Raw genomic sequence first — 14,554 nt, forward strand, 5'->3', positions numbered from 1 at the left:
CCACCGGCTCGCGTCGTTCACTTCAAAGAGTCGGCTCTAAGAGTAGTTTCGTTCGCGACCGACACATCACTACCGAGTGGGCAATGCAGAGTTCAGGTGGATGAGGCGTGTCAGTGGGTGAGGGGACTCCACAAGTTCTACAGCAACTACCTCTCTTTGGGTGTCTTCCCCACCTAATCTGCTGAAAAGACAGCAGGCCTGAGTGACCTTTTCTAACAGCTACACAAGTTCACAGCAGCTACAACTACTACTTAAGCTACTCTGAGCTAATGGTGATTTTGTTCTGTCTTTGGGAGGAGAGAACATGTAAAGAGACAGGCACATCTAGGCCTGAAGATGCACTTATCTTGGTGTTCCATGGTGATGAAAATGATCCATTAGGAGCGCAGCATCCTTTGGAACTTCCCCCAGGAATGTGGAAATCCAAAGCTACTCAACATTACAAACCACATGGAAACAGTGGAAAAGTTTTAATGCAGCAGGAAAAGACTGAACGTCCAAATCCTTCTTAATTAAAAAAAAGACTAAGGCATAGGGATAGACATGACAAGCTGGCCTCACCCATTGTGACATCCATGTTGTCCATCCATTCATGTTGTCATCTAATCACAGATGTCCAGCCACACCTTATTATCCTCTTTCTAGTTAAAGTGCTTTTCAACAAAGATGATTTGAAAGAAAATTTAATATAAAAAAATTACATCATTACTTTTTCTTGTGATCCTTAACATAAAAGGACGGGATCAGCTGTGAGACGGGCGCTGCTCTTGTGGCGACCTGCAGCAGGTGTTTATTGGCATTTATTGGCATTTTCTTTCTCTTTTTGTTTTAACTTTGTTCTTAACCGTGGTTTTAACTTTTTGCCGACATGGAGATCTTCTACACCTTAGTTTTATTGTTGTTGGCGATATTCACCTGGAGTCATTCACTCTCACTGACAATCACTTATACACGCGAGGAACTACTTGGATTACGGTGGTCCTGTTTGTCTATGTACGACTCTTATAATGCTCGGACAGATGTGCTTCTTGGTGAGGATTTATTTCCCCGGTCAAAGACTAATTTTGGAAAGCCCCGCCGCTTGAGAAAACGCGGAAAGAAAGGCGGCATGCGTCAGTGTGTAAGAAAACTTCGGAGGAAGAATCGTGTTCCTCTGCCTTCAATGATTCTGGCCAATGTCCAATCTCTTAGGAACAAAACGGATGAATTACAAGAGAATGTGCTTCATCTACGGGAATACAGGGAGGCTTGTCTGATGGCGCTTACCGAGACATGGCTGACCGATATGGACAGTGACACTTCACTGCGAATCAGCGGCTTTGGGACCCCTGTCAGATTGGATCGGAACTGTGGAGTAACACGCAAATCTCACGGAGGAGGGGTTTGTTTATATATCAACCAGGGCTGGTGTAATAATTTTACTGTGCGGGAACTGTTGTGTCTTCCTGACATCGAGCTCCTTTCAGTATCTGTCAGGCCTTTTTACTTACCGAGGGAGTTCCCTCAAATTTTTGTCACTGTTGTTTACATTCATCCTAAGGCTGACGTTAAAGTTTCTGCTGATGCCATTTTTAAAGTGGTACACAATCTGCAGACTCTCTCACCGGATGCTCCTAATTTTATTCTCGGTGATTTTAACAATTGTAATCTTAAGAAATCACTGAACAATTTCTTTCAATATGTCACTTGTCCTACAAGGCATAACAAAACGCTGGATTTGTGTTATGGACCACTTAAGGGGGCATACAAGTCTGTGGCCGGACCTGCGCTAGGTTCTTCGGATCACAATGTTATTCACTTCCTCCCTGCTTACAGATCTGTGATTAGGAGGGAGAAGGCCTGTGTGAAGCGGACTAATGTCTGGACAAAAGACAGTTGTGTTGCCCTTCAGGGGTGTTTTGATTGCACTGACTGGTCCGTGTTTCAAGAGAGCACTTCTGATTTGGATGAACTCACTGATGTGGTGTGTAGCTACATCTCTTTTTGCAAAGACTCTGTGGTTCCAGTCAGAGAATTTAAGACTTTCCCTAATAACAAACCGTGGCTCTCTAAAGATATTAAGGATCTGATTCTTAAAAGGAAAATTTCTTTTAACGAGGGAGACGTTCCCACTGTGAGAATATTGAGGAAGGAGGTGAGGGCTGCAATAAAGATCGCCAAGATGAGGTATAGAAATAAGATTGAGGCAGAACTCAGCAGTAACAACCTCCAAAGAGCTTGACTAGGTATGAAAACAGTGGCAGGGCTACACACGAAAGGTAAAAGCAGCATTACCTTAGAGGGGTTTACCTCTGACAAACATCTGGCAGACAGTCTTAACAGTTTTTACCTTCGTTTTGAGAACTATGATTGTTCTAGGCAGACCAGCACACTGAGGGAAAAGACCATCACTCCCCCATCTATTTGTATTGATGAGACAGGGGTAGCTAATCTTTTTAGACATACCAAAAGCAAGAGTCCTGGACCTGACAACATCTGTGGACAGGTACTGAGAACTTGTGCTGATCAGCTGAGTGGGATTTTTCACCATATCTTCTCACTTTCTTTAGAGCTACAGACAGTACCCAAATTTTGGAAACATGCGATCATTGTTTCTGTTGCTAAGGGTGGTTCTCCTAAGGTACTGAATGATTTTAGGCCTGTGGCTCTGACTTCTTTAGTGATTAAGTCATTTGAGAAGATAATTAAGGAGATTTTAATGCATGTTGAACACCATCTTGACCCCTTCCAGTTCGCCTATAGAGCAGGGAGAGGTGTGGAGGATGCTGCTGTCACACTCCTGCATCTCTTGTATAAGCATCTTGAGGCCCTCCACACCCATGTAAGATTATTATTTGCTGACTTTTCATCTGCATTTAATACAATTCAACCCCTCTTACTTGCTGACAGGCTTTACAATCATTTCAAGCTTGACACTAGTCTGGTCGGCTGGGTGACAGACTTTCTGACTAATAGGTCACAATGTGTGAGGGTAAATCATGTCTTTTCTGATGTGCTCTCCTCCTCTACTGGATCACCCCAGGGTTGTTGCCTCTCTCCCCTTCTGTTCATTCTGTACACAAATGAGTGTCGCAGCAATTTCACAAACAGACACATCCTGAAGTTTGCTGACGACACAGTGATCGTCAGTCTTCTAGTGGGGGACGAGTCAGGCCATGGACAGGTTGTAGATGATTTTGTGAATTGGTGTGATGAGTCCTTCCTCTCACTTAACGTGTCAAAAACTAAAGACATGATTATTGATTTTAGGAAGTCCTCTTATAGCTCATCAGCCACTATCATTAAAACTGCCGATATTGGGATCGTTGAGAGTTATAAATATCTAGGTGTGGTACTTGACCATAAACTGTGTTTTGAATCTCATGCTGATGCCACTACTAAAAAAGTTCAACAAAGACTGTTCTTTTTAAGGAAAATGAGATCTTTTAACGTCTCATCTGAGATGTTGTCCTTGTTTTATAGAAGTTTTATCGAATCTGTGATGTCTTTTTGTATCGCTGCCTGGTTTGGTAACCTGACGGTGAAGAATAAGAATCGGTTGGGACTTCTGGTAAAAACTGCTAGCAAAATTTCAGGGCGCTGGCAAGATGGACTTTTGGCCATTTACAATAGAAATGTGCTTAGAAAGGCTCATTCTATTATTAATTGTGTGAACCATCCACTTCACAGTGAGTTTGAGTTGTTGCCTTCCGGCCGCCGTTTTAGAGTACCTCCGAGGAGGACTAAAAGACTCCAGGTCTCTTTTATCCCTACTGCGTCTTGTCTCCTTAATGGCAAATAATTGTCCTGAATTTTCTATCATTATTATTGTTATTATTGTTTTATATTATTGTTCTGTTTGTTCTTATCCTCCTGCTGCTAAACTAATTTCCCCTTGTGGGACAATTAAGAAATTGAATTGAAAGGTTCCAGTAGATATTCATATGTCAGTGACATATGAATATCTTTTAATTGATATTTCATTCATTTTATGCCATTTATCTTCAATCAAACTTCTCATCAAGTCATTTTCACAAGAACATCCATTTCTACATAATTCATTTTTAATTCAGAATTAAACTTGCACTCCCCCCTCCCCCCCACCACACACACAAATCCTACATACACACACACACACACACACACCCCAAGTTCAAGCCATCTAAAAGATTAAAAACATAAAATTTAGCCAAGAGGTGAGCTTTACCTATAAGTACGGAAGAGGATTAGGGCCACTGGTGGACAAAAAATGTGGGCACGTCTTTTTTTTTCTTCTTTTCCTGAATTCTGATAAAAAAGTCAGAATTCTGAGATTAAAGTCAGTGTAAATGCCGGCAAAGCCACTTTACTTTGCGCTTTTATTTTGAAGAGTACCTTAGCACTTCCTCTTTTATTGTGTCAGACTTCCTGTTCTGTTCGCGGTGAGGCGACGCAAACACGTTGCTTCAGAGTGAGTAAAAGCGTTTGTTTTTGAGGGTACTCATACAAAACTATGTGTTCTATTTATCTGTCACATGCTATAACTTTGAAAGTTTATGTAACGCTAAGTTATTTAAGGACTAGTTTATGTCAATGGATGAATTTACTGACTGACGCGCAGAAGAAATAGTTCTTTATGGAGCCCAGATGGTGTGAATGATGAGACCAAAAACTGCAATGTCTTGTACCAAAAATATATTGAATAAATAGGGGAAAGGGGAAATGGAACAAAATAATTAACACAACACACAACGTAAATGTCCACAATTAAATAATAAATCAGTGCTGTGATTTTTCTGTGCAAGAGTCCTTTTGCTTGGTCCTTTTCTTTTTAAAGTTCACTTTTAAGGTATTCCTCCTTAGGGTCCAGCTTCATACAAGGGGGAAATATGTCCGTAATCCAAAAACGGCTAAGTGGGGGAAAAGAAAGAATGGTCCTACCGGCTCGCCACTTCAATATGAAGAAGATCAATTCAAAGAGGGAAAAAAAACCTGACCTGTAGGTCAGAAAAATGTCCATTAGCACATCAAGTTCAATTCAGTTTACCGGTAAACAAGTATATTCTTCTGCATGTCTAGGTAACAATGCAAACCATAAATCATCATCAATCCATGTACAACAGTTAAATCATTAATCATCTTAGCTACGTAGCTTAATCTATACAGTCCAGTAGCGTTCGCTACAAACAATACAAAAACAACAATAAAGGAAAACAACTGTCTAACAGACAGCATAGCCGAATTCAAGGCAACACATAACAATAATCATTCAATCGCACTTTGTTTCAAAGTAAGCCCATAAAAATGCTTAAGTAAAGAAAGTGTTCAAAAACAGCGGTTTTTGAACCGGAGTTCTGCTTGCGGTGGGAGCGCTGCCGCACAAAGTCATTTTTTAATCGCGAAAACGATCGGCTGGTTACTGACAACCAAAGGTTGAAAGATATTAAGGACACTTACCGCTGAGTTTAAAGTTTAAAGATGAATTGAGGGGAGAAAACGTTTTGTTTTCCAACACCGTTCTAAATGCCATAAGCTCACAGCCACAGCAGGAGTCGAACCCGGAAGCATCCCTCCACAGCCGGTTTTCAGAGTTGCCGCGACGTGGGAGGAGCCAATCAGAAGAGGGACCTCAAATCAGCTGACGTGGGTCATGTGACAGGGAGTAGCTGATATGGGTTACATTTACTCAATGTGGTTGAATTCGTTTTTTATTGTGTGTACATGTCATTTGTTTGTGGTGTGGAAAGACTGGCTAAGAGATGTGCATGGAGGAGGTTGGCTAGCTGATTCAGCATGATTAGCACCCTTGGAAGCAGAAAGAGGTTGGTTAATGATTGCAAATGATTGTTTATGTATTTAAGAGACAGAAAGGTTGTTGTTAATTCATTTTATTAAATGCTGTAACATAAGTAGTTTAAAAACTATTGATTTATGTCAATGTCACTATTTGGGTTAATCAAAATAATTTTCTATAGTAAAATGTGAACATTTCTGCACTTTCTACTTGGATGTTTAATGGTATTTGTTTGTGCATCTTTATAGTTTTCACGGTGCCATATTGTCGGTGGTTTAAAGAGGAGAGAATAAAGTTGCATCAGTCGAAGCTCTCTGCGTCACGAGTGGTAATTCCAAGTGGGCAGCTACAGTCAGAATTCTGTGAAAAAAGTCAGAATTCTGAGATTAAAGTCAGAATTCTGTGAAAAAAGTCAGAATTCTGAGATTAAAGTCAGAATTCTGAGATTAAAGTCAGAATTCTTACTTTTTTCTCAGATTTTTTTTCCAGTGGCCCTAATCCTCTTCGGTATATAAGAGACTTAGAGATTATACATTTTTTTTCTTTTTAACACTTCTTTTAAGAGGTAACAGTTTAAAAGGTAACTAAATCATATTTTTAAATAGCTGTGGTTGAATAACTTCAAGGCCAAAATTCACATAACTTTTGGATGAGAACTTGGACCAGGTGTAATTACTTTTTTTTTTAATCTAAAAATATTAATACAGCAAATAAAAATACATATTACGCTTAAAAGGAAATACTGTATCTTCCACACTATAAGGCACACTTAAAATCCTTCAACTCTCTGGGGTCGACAGACGCGCCGGCCTGTCAGAATCACAGGACCAGTTTAGGACGACACAGCAACAAGATGCAGCAACCCATAGTCTCCATTTCAACTTGTGTTGAAAGTGATTTCGGAATTTTTAAATTGTGTTGATGGGCCACATAAAACCAGAGTTATGATAAAAAATACACGTGATGTTTTTTCCTGAACAAAAGCGGTGTTTACAGCGGGAAGAACGGAAAAAACGGCGTTTTCTATGGACAGCGCTAGGAAACACTCTCCGCTTGCGAGTGAAAAAAGAAAAAGAAAAAACACCCCTTCCCTATTGGTGTTAAAGTTTACCATGTCAGCCAATCAAAAAAAAAAAAAAATGATATGGCAACATGTGGCACTTGGTTAAGGGGCAGTTTTAGGAGTGACGCCCGTGACAGAAAGCGGGTGAGTGAAAGAAAGAGAGAGAGAGAGTTATCACATGTGAGACATTAGCAATGTTTAGCATGTTTGGAGGCTATAGTTAGTGTGTTTTGTAGTCAGTGTTTTGTTTTGTGTGTCAGTTATACAAGTGAATGTCACATTTGCTCCAAAAAAGCCACCAAAAGGCAGATTGCAGTCTAAACGCTGTCTCCACCTGGAAAACAGGACTACACCTCCTGCTGTCAGACCTGCAGGGTTTAGGCCTGTGGTGTTCTCCTCTGTCTTATACTGAACACAAACTACATTTTTTGGACTGGCACAAATAATTTGTGTGCCTTCTTATTTGATGCAGAAGACCTGATTGTTCTGTAAATAGATTTAAATGGTTATATAAAAACCCCTGATGCCTTGGCTGCATTTTTAGGTAAATAGTACCATATAACTTTGCTGTTTGCAAAACTTGTGCATAATTTTTAGAAATGTAAAATCTCTATTTACATTTCAAGTTATGAAAATGATTTGTTAAACATGTTTATGGTTTTACAGTAAAAAATATAACTTTTTTCTACTCGGAGTTCAAATTTTTTTGTCTGACTTTAGATCAATTGTGCTAATATTGTATGTCAAAGTGAAAAAATAACTCAAATTTCAGCTATTTGAGGTTGTGAGGAAATTAATGATACCAAACAAGGCCAGATAAACCGCTTTTAAAGGTGAAATATAAAGGGAAAATCAAAAGTAGTCAAAAACGGCCAATTATGCCCTGGATAATCCGGTGCACCTTATGTATGAATTCTGGTTTTGCTCACTGACCTCAAACCGATTTTATGTGGTACATGGCGCTCAAAAATCTGTCAAAAATGTTTTAGTACGACTTTGGCAAGCTACGAAGCCGCACCGCTTGATGGATCATTACGGCTACCATAGTCAGGAGCCACGTGGACACGGACTCACAGTAATCTAGGTCCTAAACTCCGTCTGCTTCAGGTCCCAAAGTCAAACAAACACTGCGGCATCACTGAAAGTTTAAAACTGTCTAAATTCTTTCATCTTTAATAATATGATCAGCGTAGCTGCTTTACCAGGTGTAACAATTAATTTCAACATCCAGGCATCCATGAAAACAGAATTTATTACATTTAACGGAGTTAGAAGTTAGCAGTAAGTTAGCTCACTAGTTTCCACCTAAACACGATATAGCATGTTCTGACTGAGAGATTTCTGAAAAAACTCAAAGGTACAGCTCTGCTATGACTTCCAACATGAATGAAGACAGAAAACAGCAGTGACATTTGTAGGGTTACTGAAGTTGGACTAGCTGGTATATAATGATACGTGATTGCTAGCTATGTTAGCATAGTCAGGAGAGCAACTGAGATAATCCATCCACAATACAAGGTTAGTCATTAATATGCAGCAACATGGGAATAGAGCAGCTGCGAGATAATTCAACAGTATTGAATATTTTAGGTTCATTGTTGTTGGGAATTTCTCGTTCTTAGGTTTAGTTTCTTTGTATTTCTTTTGTTCTGTGTCTCTATGCCTGCCCTGGTCCCACGTCTTTGTGTTCCCTCCCTGTTGCCATATCTTGTGTCAAGTTCGTGTCTGTGCATACCTGTTGTATTTCCTGTTTTACTTTGAAGGTCCGTATCTTTTGTCAGTATGTTCAGGTTACGTTTCCCCTGTCTCGTCAGCTCTGATTTCTCCCAGCTGTCTTGCCCTCCTGTATCCCATTGATTGCCCCTGTGAGTATATAAACCCTATGTTTTCTCCCGCTTGCTGTTGGTCCGTCTCTGTTGTCTCCCCGCGTTTCCTCCCTGTTTCGGCTTCCTGAGTTTCTCCCTCTGTGTCTTCAGGTTTCAGGTCTGTTTTGTTAGTCTTTCCCAGTTTAGTTTCCTTAGTTTTTGCGTATGCCATCTCCGCTCCTGTTGTATCCTACCCTCCCCGTGAATAAAGCTCTTTCTCACCAAAATAAGAGCCTGCGTTTGGGTCCTTACCTCACCTCCACACGGCTGTGACAAGTTTGACTTATCGGGCTGTTTTATTTAGCTTAATGCGCCTTATAATCCGATGCACCTTATGTATGAAAACAGACATGTTCATCAACAGTGTGTGCCGGATTATGGTAAATCATATTTTAATATGGGCATAGAGGTTTTTGTAAATCCAACTGGTTATAGGAATCTGGATCTGATTGCAACACAGGACCTACTTGGTAGCTTCCTTTTTCAATGAGCATTTTATAAAATTTGAGTCTTTAGGTCCAACCCAAATTATGTACAAATAACAATTACAAGAGAAACAGTAATCCATGAAATCCACAACAACCATACATCCTCTCTTTTGTTTTGTTTTTTCTTTAATCAAGACTGTTGTTGACTTTACACTTACAAAAATGTGGAAAATTGCATCTTTCTTCCTAAACAAAGAGTTGGACAACAATGACCTTTAAAATAAATAAATAAATAAATGGGGAACACTTTATAACTTACTGTATTTTCACGACCAGAAGACGCACTGTGCTAAAAAGGGGCAGTCTCAGTTATGTGTGCCCTTACTGTATTTAACACACACATAAGGCGCACTGGACCATAGGGCGCATACAAGTACCGTATGCGTATTTAAAAATAAAGCGGGAGCAAACCTGAGTTCGGTACCTTACTCACATTTTTATTACCAGTAATCGTCATCATCAACAACACACAAGCATACAAGTGTGCGTATTTAAAAATAAAGCAGGAGCAAAACAAAGTTTGGTACTCACATTTTTATCATCAATCAAACCCATCGAAGTCCTCATCCTCTGGGTCTGAATTGAACAGCTGCGCTAAATCTCCATCAAACATGCCAGGTTCACTTTCTTCACTGTCAGAGTCACTTTCCGTGCCGTGCGGCTCCTCGGAAATGATGCCGGCTTTTGCGAAAGCTCGAACAACAGTGCCAGCGGACATGTTAGCCCAAGCATCTACAATCCATTGGCAAATTGTGGCGTAACTCGCCCGGCGCTGCCTTCCACTCTTGGTGAAACTGTGGTCTCCATCGGTCATCCATCGCTGGATGTGTTTGTAGCCGATGTGTTTGCTGCAGTAGGAGCGGAAGATGGCCAGCTTTTCCTTATAATCCGCTGGAAGTTGCTGCGCTACCGTAGTCCTGGTCCGGATGGAAAAATGGCACCGTTTCATAAAAAGTGAAAGTGAAACTGCTTTTAGCCGAATGGTGACCGTCGAAACGCTTCTCCCGCTCGTTCTTTGCTCGATGATCGCCTTATGTCCGCGGAAACTCAGCTGCGTATTCTTGACCTGTCGGAGCTTGTTTTCCAGCTTCCTCTACTTGCGAACCATCGATTCATTAACCTTAAATTCTCTCGCCGCTGCTCGATTTCCATGTTCCTCCGCGTAGCTGATGGCCTTCAGTTTAAACTGTGCTTCGTAAGCGTGTCTCTTTGCCATTTTCAGGGTTGTTAAAACAACGATGTCCTGCATTAAGCACATACCTGTTCTTTTATACAGGTATGTGCGATTGTCCCGGTATATACGATCAACGCCCACACTTCACCCTTTAACGTTCTCATGGTGTTCTCTACTACGTCCTCCTTACAACACATAGGGCGCACTGCGCTATAGGGCGCGCCGCACTTTTTGAAGAAAATCTAAGACTTTTAAGTGCGCCTTATGGTCGTGAAAATACGGTAATGACACTCCTCTTCCTCTGTGTTTGCTTTTGACTTTTCCCCCTTCTCCAAATTCCCTGACCGCTCTGCAATGATTTTTCTTTACTTCAAGGTTTTATTTATTTATATGTTTTAAATCTAACAAAGAAACAAATGTTTGATTACACACATGGCTGATAGCCATTAATAGTGTTACAGTTTTTCCTATTTTAATTTAAGTTGTACCTGTCTTACATTTTTTTTGTCTGACATAATTCAAATAACAAAGAATCACAAATTTGAAAGAAAACATGAAGAAAAACGTTTACATAATGTACATTTCATAATGATTTTACTCAGTAGCGGTTTTTTATATGGGCGACACGGGCGGTTGCCCGGGACGGCATCGTGGTGGGGGGCGGCATCACGGGCATCGGAAAAAAAAAATTTAAAAAAGTTGCTCGTACTCATGCTGCCCCGACACATAGTGGGAATGTCGGTTTTCTATCGCCCATTTGCTGGGAGTAAGGGCGCCCTCCATTTGCGAGGTGCGCCTGCTGCTTGCGGCACAGGGAGGAGAGGGCGGGGGGATTCTCTGGCTCATTCATAATGTTGTAAATCCAAGCCCATTATGTATTCATGATTTGAATCCTGGGTTGTGTGAAATCCCAGAAATACACCTTAGACAAAGTGAATCTAAGAACTAAGGTGTAGGTCTATTAGGTTATGTTGTGGTGATCCTTGAGTTGGGGGATTTGTGTTCATACTGGAGTGCAAAATTAAAACCAATGGAAGATGGACAAGAAAAGTTCAAAGCCATCAGGTCCTCAGTTTAGAAAAAATAGAAAAGAAGAGGAGGAGAAACGAGTAAAAGATAGAGGTAAGCAGACGTGTGATTTGATAATGGCACGTCAGCCTGAAACAATCAGAATCAGAATACTTTATTACTAAGGAAATAATGTGGATTACAGTTGCTCCAAAGTTGCTGGGGGGCGCCAGAGGGAGTGTTCGCCCGGGGCGCCAAACAGGCTAGGACCGCCACTGATTTTACTAAAGTGACAAACTCTCCAGTCTTCACCATCTAAACAGAGTTGCTGTTTGGCAGATTGACCTCTAAAACAATAAATGGTGTTCAGACAGAATCAAACCAAACAATAGGAGAATTTGACTATGTTTCCATAATGTGTGTTCTCTGTCGGCTCTGGACGTATGAAAATAAAAGTGTTCTCTGAATTAAGCAAATCATCTTCATGTGCTTTCCCAGCCAGGTGTGATGGTTGTGCTTTTGTAGGCAAATGAAGCGTTACTAACAATCCAATTGTCACCAAACTTCAATTTACGGTGCTACTGCCGATCAAAAGCTTCGATAAACAACTGAAGGACTACATACAGTTGCTATAGAGATATTATTTTTCTTCCTGCTGTAGATATGCAGCATGTTTCACACCATCAACAGTATACAAGAGACATTTTTTTCCACTTTTAATGCAACAAAATGATTATAATAAAGAATAGTCTGTAAAGACAGGAGATGGAACATAATTCAGATAAGATACACCTGAAAGGCTTCATGCCAACTTAAAGAGTGTTTTTATCCAAATAAAATAAAGAATGAAAAGAAAACGAAATGAATGAAATTGTCATGGTCTGGAGTCTGCGACTCCGTGTTTATGTTTCAGTTATTATTATTCTGTGGTTTTGTTTATTTTGGGTTTCTTGTACGCTCCTTTTTCACGTTTCATGTTCTGTGTTCCCCAGTCTGTGTTAAGTTTGTGTGTTGTGTCATTACGTGTATGTGTTTCCTGTTTTATTGTGAAGGTCTGCGTCTTATATGAGTGTTTTCAGATTGCTTCCCTGGTCTCGTCACGTTAAATACTCCCAGCTGTGTCCCCCACCTGTGTGTAACCTCCCTTTGTTTCTCTGAGTGTATTTTAGTCGTGTCTTCTGTCGTAGTAGTTGCTGGTTCGTCTGTGTTGTTCCCCTCGGTCTTGCTGCATCTCTCCGTCCGTCTTCCGTGTATTTCCTCGTAACTCCCTGCGTATCTGTTTCTGGTTAGTTTCTGTTAGTGTTTCTCAGTTTAGGTTTTCTTAGTTTCATGCTCACCCTTGCCGTCTCTGTTTGTATCAACTTTTGTTCAATAAATACTCACCTGCACCAGAGCTGCCGCATTTTGGGTCCTATCTACAACTCCACACGACATGAAAGTAATAATGATGTAGTGATCTGTTGAGTCAAGTTATGAGATAAGTGATAACTGAACCTGTTGTGTTTTGTGTACACAGTTACGCTGATTTTATATTGAAATCTGAAAATGACAAACTTCAACACACTGGCCTAAACAAGGCAAACGTGGTCAGAGTGACACATTTTTCTGTAAAAGGCTCATCATTTAAAATCATTTAAAATGTGAAACAACAGCCAATTCTGACTTCAAACAACAACTTTCAAAAAAGTGTATACCGTATTTCCCGGACTACAAAGCGCACCTGAATATTAGCCGCACAAGCTAAAATCAGGGGAAAATCCTGTTTTGTACATACATTAGCCGCACCTGACTAAAAGCCGCAGGTGTTTCAATGTTGACTTATCATATGTAAGAGAATAGGCACAAAGCGAATTGTCAGGAAAGAGATGGCTGTTTGGAGACACACCTCTTTTATTAATATTTTGAAAAACAAGTTATGGGTACATATTTGCACAACTTTTTAGGTATATGTACAAGTAGCGGTAATTACAAGTACGAAACATGTGCTGTGCTTCATAAACGAGTAACAAATGTAGTACATAACAATAACCTACAGCACACCAGAAAAATAGATTCAGACTACCTTTTAGGCTCAGGTGGATGGATGGATGTTTTCACACTTTTCCACGCTGTCAGATTCCACCGGTGGAGTTGGGCATAACTTGCTTTTCGCAAGTTTATTGCCGCTCGTCATCCACGACTCCCGCTGAAGGCGTAGCGCTACTTTTAAGTTTGTTTTTCGCGCTACTTGTACGGCACTATGTTGCCTGGCGGATGGACATGTGACCAACATACCACTCTTGAACCCCGATACTGTGTGTCTGATCACATGCCCTTCCGCCAGGCAACGTAGTGCCGTACAACAGCGGAACAAACAAAACAAATCGTCTTACGATATGACAAAAATCAGGGACGATCCATAGAAAAGCCGCACCTGACTAAAAGCCGCAGGGTTCAAAGCTTGTGGAAAAAGTAGCGGCTTATAGCCCGACAATTACGGTAACCTCTTCCAATCATTTAACAATGCTCAACAAAATACAAACACAGTACTCAGTGTGAATCAGTGCACAACCGCTTGTCAGTTTAGCCTATTACACACCCTTCATGGTGCCATTTCATATTATCTTTCTATATGGAGGGTGTCATATTTGTCTTCTTGCAATGAGATGGATCCAGAATCAGAAATGCTTTGATGTAAACATTATTGATTGCATGACTTTTTAAAAACTGTGACTGAAAACTGAAAGACTGGAAATATGAGAGAAAATACATGTAAACCAAAATAAAATTTATTAGAGTCGAAGAAATTGCCACTTTTGACACTCACTCTCATCTGCCTTAGACCTCCTCCATACATGCTGGTAAAGAACAACAAAAATGTGGCATCTTTGAAGGCTGATTGCTAAGTGAAGATTTGTGTGAAGGAGTGTCAAACAGGTGCTTCACTGATTTCATACTGATCTAGGTAGTTTCTAATAGTTATAAATAGGTCATTTCTGTTTGGTTACCATAGCTAAAACCGTGGGGTTTGAACTGCTTGAATGACATCCATGTTAACGTTTTTGCAAAAGGGTGGAGAAAATATGTCAAGAGGTGTTTTCTGCTCTGCTGAGATAGTGATGTTGAAAACTGAGTGGATGCCAGATTAGGTAAGTCAAAGCAATCAAGACAAACTGTAACTTCACTCTGTAAAACCAAATCTTTTTGTCTAAATCTGCTTTTATT

The 14,554-nt window shown here is 40.4% G+C and overlaps 1 long non-coding RNA gene across 1 annotated transcript; it reads right to left on the reverse strand.

Annotated features, from left to right (window-relative positions):
* Positions 1–4,774: 4,774 nt before the first annotated feature.
* On the reverse strand, positions 4,775–5,605 carry LOC113017180 (uncharacterized). Its single transcript, XR_003271409.1, has 2 exons — positions 5,416–5,605; positions 4,775–4,955 (listed from the first exon to the last, which is right to left on the reverse strand). It is a non-coding gene; the product is annotated as an uncharacterized LOC113017180 (long non-coding RNA).
* Between the last annotated feature and the right edge of the window lie 8,949 nt (positions 5,606–14,554).

This window comes from Astatotilapia calliptera, unplaced genomic scaffold (genome assembly GCF_900246225.1).
Source record: "Astatotilapia calliptera unplaced genomic scaffold, fAstCal1.2 U_scaffold_1, whole genome shotgun sequence".
Lineage (NCBI taxonomy): Eukaryota > Metazoa > Chordata > Actinopteri > Cichliformes > Cichlidae > Astatotilapia > Astatotilapia calliptera.